This window comes from Monodon monoceros, unplaced genomic scaffold (genome assembly GCF_005190385.1).
Source record: "Monodon monoceros isolate NGI ecotype Baffin Bay Population unplaced genomic scaffold, NGI_Narwhal_1 Super_Scaffold_21, whole genome shotgun sequence".
Taxonomy (NCBI): domain Eukaryota; kingdom Metazoa; phylum Chordata; class Mammalia; order Artiodactyla; family Monodontidae; genus Monodon; species Monodon monoceros.
Window position 1 is genome coordinate 147,163,410 of NW_021703778.1, and position 8,452 is coordinate 147,171,861.

General features: G+C 48.4%; 1 pseudogene; it reads right to left on the minus strand.

The window, feature by feature from the left end:
- Window positions 1–269: 269 nt before the first annotated feature.
- On the minus strand, window positions 270–1,338 carry LOC114903926 (annotated as a pseudogene).
- Between the last annotated feature and the right edge of the window lie 7,114 nt (window positions 1,339–8,452).

Here is an 8,452-nt window from a genome sequence, read left to right on the forward strand (position 1 = left end):
ACCAAATATTGAAGAAAGCAAAGCAAAATGGAACCAGGCCCTTACAAAATACATAGTGTGTTGAATTTTTTTTTTTTTTTTTGCTAGGTATCACTAAACACTGAACCCTGCTGCTCTTCAAACTCTCTCTTTTCATTTTTTTTAGGAATAAAAAAAGACCTTGATACCCCATCCTTTGAGTTACAGCTATTAGGACAATGGAGAGAGGGACGAGAGTAGGAGCGGGATGTAGTATTCGGAGGCGTTTGATGGCTGCACGTTTAGTCCACTTAGGTTTTGTACTGGATGGGCCCATTGCCAGTTTCATTGAGAAGACATGTGCAGATGAGGGCTTCTGTCACCGAAAAGGGGTCACAGTTGGCAGAGGAGTGATGGTATTCCCAGTAACCCTTCTTCTGGCCGACAGTCCTGGGAATGTGGGTGCTAGCTCCAGGGTTGGTCACGCTGGCAGAAAAGTCATTGAAGTTGGAGGTTTCGTGGAGTCGAGTTAGGTGCCGGGCATTGTCCAGGTCCCACTTGGGATCGTAGGCTCAGATGCAGGTACTGCTTGCTCAGTTTCTCAATGGCCTCCTCAAGGTGTTTCAGACCATTGTCCTCTCTCATGGCCTTGGTGATGAAGTTAGTGTGGCAGCCTGCACCATTCCAGGTTCCAGGAATGGGCTTAGGATCAAAGGTTGCTGTCATTCCAAAGTCTTCAAATACATGCCACAAGATGAAACGGGCCACCCAGAAATGATGTCTCATATCCATTCCTTCACAGGGTCCTATCTGGAATTCCCACCAGGCAGGAATGACCTCGGCATTCCGTCCCTGAAATCTTGACACAAGTGTACAAGCAGGCCTGGTGGTGAGCCTGCACAATATCCCTGCCACAGGCTTTGTCTGCTCCCACACCACAGTCATATGGACCTTGGGGCCCAGGGAAGTGGCTGGAAGGCCAACCAAAGGGGTGTTCGTCTGTGCCCGTGAGAATATATGCCTGCTCCATTCCAAACCGGGGGTGCTGGTTGCTCACCATGTCTGTGACCCATTTACAGGTGTGCCTTCAATTGGTCTCTGTGGGCTTTTGGTTGTATTTGAAGACTTCACAGAATACCAGCTTGGGGTCCTTGCAGAAAAGGTCCTGAAACATGGCAGCAAGGATGAGATATTGTCACTGTTGGAGCTTCAGACTGAAAAGTACTAGAACCTTCAAAATGCCACTCAGGCAACTCATCTAACACCGTCGATCCAGGTACGCATAGCTTGGGCTTCCTCACCCTGAGACAGGGACATGCCCACCTGCTGGTTGCCTTTTTTCAAGTGGGAACTCGCTGAAGTGGCCGTGGTAGGAGGCATCCTGGGTGGCTGGGCAGGCAGGTGGTGAGAATGAGGTGCAGGAAGAGAGGCGAGGAGGCCGGGGATGCTGTGCAGACGCTCTGCTCTTCTCCCATCCTCAGCTCTGCCAAAATTATCGCTTCCTTCTCATCTAGGAAAAGAAGCAAGCTGAGCCTAGAATTGGTTTGAATGGGGCAATGGGAGGGTGTCTATTTTCTAAATCTCCCTCGCAGTCTAAGTGTTCCTTCTGTTTCTCTCTGGGTCACCTAGTCTCAAGAGGAAATGGTGATGAGCTTACCTGTTTCCAGATGGCACAAGCATTGGGTACCATCTGGACCCAATGGTACATGGTATCCTTTGTACCACAGTGATGATGGCTCAGCGTCAGGGGGAGGGGGAGACAGAGCAGAGGCATGATTTATGGATGTGATTCAGTCTTCTTGGACCTGCTTCCCTACAGGACTAACCAGAGGCCAAATTGGGAAGAAGGAGAAGATTCATCCTGGATCCTTTGGCCCCTTTTCCATTGGGAGTGATTCTGACTCTCACCTGCTTAGAATTGAGGATGCCAAGGAGCTTTCTGGTACAAATATTAACAGTGTGGAAAATTGGCCCAGAGTATAAACAGGAGTTTGAAAAGGAAAGAATCAAGCCCATTGTATTCTTAAAGAAAAGACTTTGAAAAAAAAATCACAACTTGTAGATTTCAAAAGACTATCTTCTTTCCAGTTTTCCATTTAGAAAATATGGATATAATAAATACACATTTGTACACACTTGCCTTGAGGAAAGCACCTCAGAAACGCATAGTGGTTATCCTGAATGGTAAGATTCCAGGGGATTGTTTTTTTCTTGTTTGGATCTATGGTCTGATTTCCCCACAGTGAATGTGAATGGCAATATTGTTGGATGCTAAGTGAAGGTCAGGTTCTAAAGTCATATGTAAAGAAGAAAATAATGTCCCCTAAAATTACCCCTTGAAGACTACTTCCCTACTAAGATGGGATATATGTGGCTTTGTGTATCACAAAGTAGTTGCCTTGAATTTAGGGGCCAAGATAGATGAAAAGATACACATGTTCATACATCAGAATCCACTCAAGGTGCTGAAAAGGTGCTAAGCTTTGTGGGAATTGAAACCAGCTGCTGAGGGAATAACTGTCATCTTGCTCTGCGTTCCCTGGAGCCTCTACTCACTGAGTGGAATGGCCTGAGGAAGCATCTTTACTCTGCAGATTGCTTTCTCTCTGTTTCTCTCACTGTTTCTTTCTCTCTCCTCCCGGGATGTGGTGCGGGGGCTTGTCGTAGAGCTGGGTTTGCAAGGCAAGCCATTATATTCACTTAGATTGCGTATTCTAGATCAATAAAATTAGCATTTTATTCTAAGGTGGATTCATTAATTAATTGAATTGAATTTATTGAATTCTAAGGTGAATTTATTCCCACTTCACATAAAGTTAAGAAAGCTTTGTGTACGGTATGGGGTGGTATGGGGTGGTTGGAATGGAGGAGGTCTGGGTATAAAAGCAGGAACTTTGAGAAGACCAGGAAGGGCCTGCCCACTTTTGCTTGGAAATCCAGCCTGGAAGCTCTTAGCTGCCCCAGCAAGTTGTTGGTAAAGGTGGCTCTTAACTCTGGGTCGCTTTCCTATTTGGGGTGGTGGGCAGGAGGAGAGATCAGTTGGAGGGATGGAATAGAATCTTTTTTTTTTTTTTTTGCGGTACGCGGGCCTCTCACTGTTGCGGCCTCTCCCGTTGCGGAGCACAGGCTCTGGACGCGCAGGCTCAGCGGCCATGGCTCACGGGCCCAGCCGCTCCGCGGCATGTGGGATCTTCCCGGGCCGGGGCATGAACCCATGTCCCCTGCATCGGCAGGCGGACTCTCAACCACTGCGCCACCAGGGAAGCCCTAGAATCATTTTTATATGTCCTTCTCCCTCACTTTCTCATTCACAAACAGGTCCCCACAAGACTGGTATGCCCCTGGGAGATGTCTGGGGTCCGTGGCAAGGGAACATTCGCCCAACACTTACTTATTGAGCACCTATTATATGTGAAGCACTGGGATAAGTATTGAGTCTTCTTGGGGGCAACCTGTATACCCTCCTTCCTCCCTGCCATGGGGGCAGAAGAAAGTGAAAGAGAAGACACAACTATGGCTGCTCCATGCCCTCTCATTTGGTGATTTTCCAGCCCTGTGGATCCGGTGGAGCAGGACAGTGGGGTTAAGACCTGGGTTTTAGAATCAGACAGGCCTGGGTTCAAATCCCACTTCTGGCACTTGTGAGCTACATGACCTTGGACAAGTTATTTGGCTTTTCTAAGTCTCAAACAAGTTATTAAGTCATTCTGTAAATGGAAAAGATACTTACTGAGCACCTACTATGTGCAAGGTACTGGGGATAAGTACTAAACAACGTTCTCTGCCCAAGAGCCTTACAACCTGTGGGAAAGACTGACGTTCATATTTGTAAGTACAAACTATGGTAAGTTCTCCAAAGGGAAAAGGAAGAACCTTTTGAGACTGGATAGCTGAAGCCCTCATTTGGGTCGTTTCAGCGGAGGGCTTTAAGAGAAAGGCTCTCTGAAGAGCTGCTTTAAGTCGAGAACTGTGGGATGAGAAGGTGCCAGAGTACGAGTGTGGGAGAGAGAATTCCAGCAGAGAGCAAAGCATTTGTTCCACCTTCAGCCAGTGAGATCCACCCACCAATCCCCTTAGAGCAGAGGAAGCCCTTCTTAGCTAAAAATAAACTTGCTGAGCCTCAGAAAATCCTGTCACTGCCCAGGTCCCCTCCCAGAGAGACGATTCTGTGGCTCTAACCCTCCCAGCTGCACCCCGCAGGATGTGTGGGGCTGGTGGTCTTCAAACTGCAGCCCCCAACTTTCCCGGCTAATTTTGCCTGGCTAAGAGTGTGTCTCCAGCAAGGCTGGGCTCCCGAGCTGGGCGCCCGCCAGTCAGTCTGGCCAGGGAAGGAACTATTTTGGGAATTTTTATGATGGAGCAATATTTTTTTGGTAAACAAATGGAAAGCTGTTACACAGGGACGGTCGCCCTCTAGCTTGAGGTTCACCTTTCTCCACGTGGAGCTGTCACAGAGGCAGCACTGTCCAGCGGAGAATGTCCCCAGGGCTGCCCACCTTCTTTGCACACCTCATCATTTCTCTTAGATTAAACAGCTACGGAAATTGAGAAGGCTGCTCCCTCCCCCTGCCCTATCTTGGATTCTTTGAGAACAAAAGCTCTGGTGTGGTCTCAGGTAGTGGGGCCCGGCCAGCCTGATTAACCCCTTAGGGCTTGGAGATGGCCTGTTAGCTTTGGAAGGGACCTGCCATCCCCCTCAAGTGGTGAAGGAACCAAGGCCCAGAGAAGGGAAACTGCTTTCCCAAGGTCACAGAGCTCATCCACTGCAAATGAGGTTGGAGTCCCAGTGCTCTTCTCTTCCTTTAGGAACAGTAAGCCAGACCAGAGGTCAATAAAAGGAAAGGGTAGATCCCAAGTTTGGTGTTTTGCAGAGAGCCTACAAAACTATACACACATCGCAAGCCATGAATGTACTAAGTTCCTAAGCACTGACCCCACCCTCAATGTCTCCTGGGAGAGGATTCTCCTTATATCTGAGGACCAGTCCTTTATCCCAGTTGTGACCTCATCTGGCCTGGCCTTTTCAGGCACTTGCCTCTGATTGGCTGCTTGGTGGCTGGGACTTCTTTACCCAAGGCCCCTCCCCTTGATGCCGGGAGACTATCCCTGCCCAAGCGTCATTCCTCAAGCAGCTCCATCAACTCTTGTTCTGCCCCAGTGGCTCCCAAGCCTCCAAGCTGCCTGGGCCCCATTTTCTCAGACTGAGCTATGGCCATTTTTTAATGTCTGAGCTCAGAGAAAGATAATCAGGGCCCCCAAATGAAAACAGGATCAATGCATTGCCTTCCCCCTACTGACAGAGCTAGGAGGCCACTATATTGTTATGGTAAAAACAGCTGCCTCTTACTGAGCCTCCGCCAGGCCCTAATAGATATCTTTTCATTTCATACTCACAACAGCCATGCATGGTATGGATTATTCGTCCCACCTTACAGAGGAAAATGCTGAGGGCCAGAGAAGCCCAAGATCACACGACTGATCAGTAAGTAACGGAGCCGAGATTCACTCAAGGTCTGTCTGGCTCTAATCCCTCAGCTCTCCCCACCAGGCAGCCTCCAGGTATGAGACAAAGAGGGTCTGGCCAGGATGGTGGCAGAACTATGTAGCGGAAAGGACTCTGTTTACAAGCTCCAATAGATCAAAGGTTGGAGTTGAAAGCAATGGACAAATAGAACATATCACCTAAGTTTTGAGTCTTGAATTGGTCAGGAGTCTTCCATTTTTAGTTGATAGAAACCCAACTCAATCAGCTTATATACAAGACAGCTTACCTACATTTGAGTGCCTGGGAAATCCGGGATTACATCTGGCTTTATGAACAGCTTGATCCATGAAAGTCTTTCTCTGCTTGGCTTATTCTTCAGACAAGCTTTCTCCACACGATGGTATCAGTCGTTGCTGGAACCCCAGCATCAGATCCTCTCAGCAGAAAGGGACCATTTCTCTCACAGCTTTGGTGGGAAAATCCCAGAAGGACTCCTACTGACTGGCTTGGGTCATATGCCCATTCTCTGAGCCAATCACTGTAGCCAGGGGGATGGAGGAAGCATGTGCACCTCAGGGAAACCAGCTGAGCTTCGGTGTCTGATGAAGGGCAGAAAAGGTTTGGGAAGACAGAAACAACAGATAACCTTAGGCCAGGGGACTGGGAGAATGTTGGCACCCCTGACAATCAGAGGGAAAAATCAGGAGGAAGGGTTACTTGGGAATAATAATACTAATTACAACAACAGTAATAAGTAACATTTATTACAGCTTACAAAGCCCTTTCACATACCTTATTTAGTCCTCATCTAACCCAGAAAGGAAGGCAGAACAGGTGTTGTTACTGACCTCATTTTACAGATGAGGGGACAGGTTTGGAGAGGATAAAGGATGTGCCCGTGGCTGGCAGGTGGCAGGTCTGGAACTCTGATGGTGGACTCTCACTCAGGTTCTCTGAATCCCAGTTCAGGAGGGGAGACAGGCTGAGTGTGAAGTGCCTGGTGTCCTGAAGGCATATGCTACTCTCAAGGTGACAGGCACACCTGACCATGTCACTTTGGGGTCATTTTCTTAGTGTGAGCCCTTGCTAGGTGTTACATGCCATGTGGGCAGGGATCATATCTGTCTAGTTCACTGCTCTACCTTAGTGCTGAGCTCTGTGCTTGGCACCCAAGAGGCACTGAATATAAAGTGATCCAGTAGAGCCCTGTTGATGACCTGAGTCTCCCTGGGAATGGAGGATGGGGACCAGAGATCCAGGCTAAGGACTGAGCCTTGGGGAGTGAGCATGGGGAAAGAAAAGTAATGGGAGCCTAAAGTGCAGCATGGTTGGCCCCAGCCCCAGACAACCTTCACCAAATGCACCACAAGCCTCGCATCTGCTGGGCAGACCAAACTGGACATATGGGACCTACAGACTCTGAAAATCCCATTGGTACCACTGGACTGGGTTGGCAACCACGTGAGTTGTGTCTTCTGGGACCTGTCTTTGCTGTGCCTGATTGCACTTCTCTTTAAGTTCAAGTTAAGTCAATCAAACTCCATTTATTGAGCACCAACTATAAGCCAGGCATTGTGCATATATTGGGCACCAGGCGTATGGTGATAAATATGACACAATTTTAAGGGCCACTCATTTGTTTAACCCTCATTATTTCCCAGATACTGTGTTAAGCACTGGGTGTACAAGATGTGGTGAAAGTCTTATTCTAGACAGGGTGGAGGGACACATTTATGCCCAACTGATTACAATACAAACAATGTGATGTTTGTGCAATGATAAGTGATGTGATCTGCATATAAAACAGTGCTTTGGGATTATAGAGATAAAAGTGACTAATTTTTGTTTGAGAGATTCAGGAACTCTTGCTGAGGAGATGCTTTCTGAGCAACTAGCAGAGCAAAGGAAAAAGGTAAGTGCAGGGTGTACTTAGAGGAGGAATGGTGAGCTGCTTAGAGCGGGGAGACTCAGTGCTCGGGGGAGGTGGCGGGAAGTGGAACGTGGGAAGGAGGCAAAGCTTGAGGACTGGTTCAGGGATTTCCACTTTATCCTTAGATGCCCTGGTCCCTTGGCAGGGAAACCCTTGCCTGGTATCTGTCTATGTTTTGCCATTCAGTCATCTATTGGTTTCATACTTTGTTCTCTGGTCAGCATGTCCTATTTATGTTTGTTTTCTCTTAAAATGTGAGCTACTAGTGGGCAAAGCCAGTTTCCATGCATTTTTTTTAAAATTTATTTATTTATTTTGGTTGCATTGGGTCTTCTTTGCTGTGCGCGGGCTTTCTCTAGTTGTGGCGAGCAGGGGCTACTCTTCGTTGCGGTGAGCGGGCTTTTCATTGCGGTGGCTTCTCTTGCTGCGGGGCACGGGCTCTAGGCACGCAGGCTTCAGTAGTTGTGGTGTGTGAGCTCAGTAGTTGTGGCTCGCGGGCTCTAGAGCGCAGGCTCAGTAGTTGTGGCGCACGGGCTTAGTTGCTCTGTGGCATGTGGGATCTTCCCGAACCAGGGCTCGAACCCGTGTCCCCTGCATTGGCAGGCGGATTCTTAACCACTGCTCCACCAGGGAAGCCCCATGCATATTTTTGCATGTGTGCTGAGCCCAGTATAGTACGGATCATAACCAGATCCTCTGGCCAGGAAAGGCTGGCCATGAACTCTACTGAGTAACTAGGGAGCAAACTCAGAGCTGCTGAGACTGAGCTCTCCCTGAGCTTCCCTCATCTACCACCTTTGGGGTCACCCATAGTGTACATACTGGAGTGCACTGATTGTCCACTGATATCCGATCCCCTTTGTTCAATAATAGAACTGAGTTTGAACCAGACACACGCCACCCAGCCTCCCTTGCTACTTGGTATGTCCATACACCTGTGTTGCAGCCACTGGGGTGTGAATAGGAGTGAGTTGGCCATAAAAGGAATGCATGATCCTAAAAGGAATTCATTAGCACAGTGAGATCAGCTCCGTGCTTGGTGACCACCCAGAGGGGTGGGATAGGGAGGGTGGGAGGGA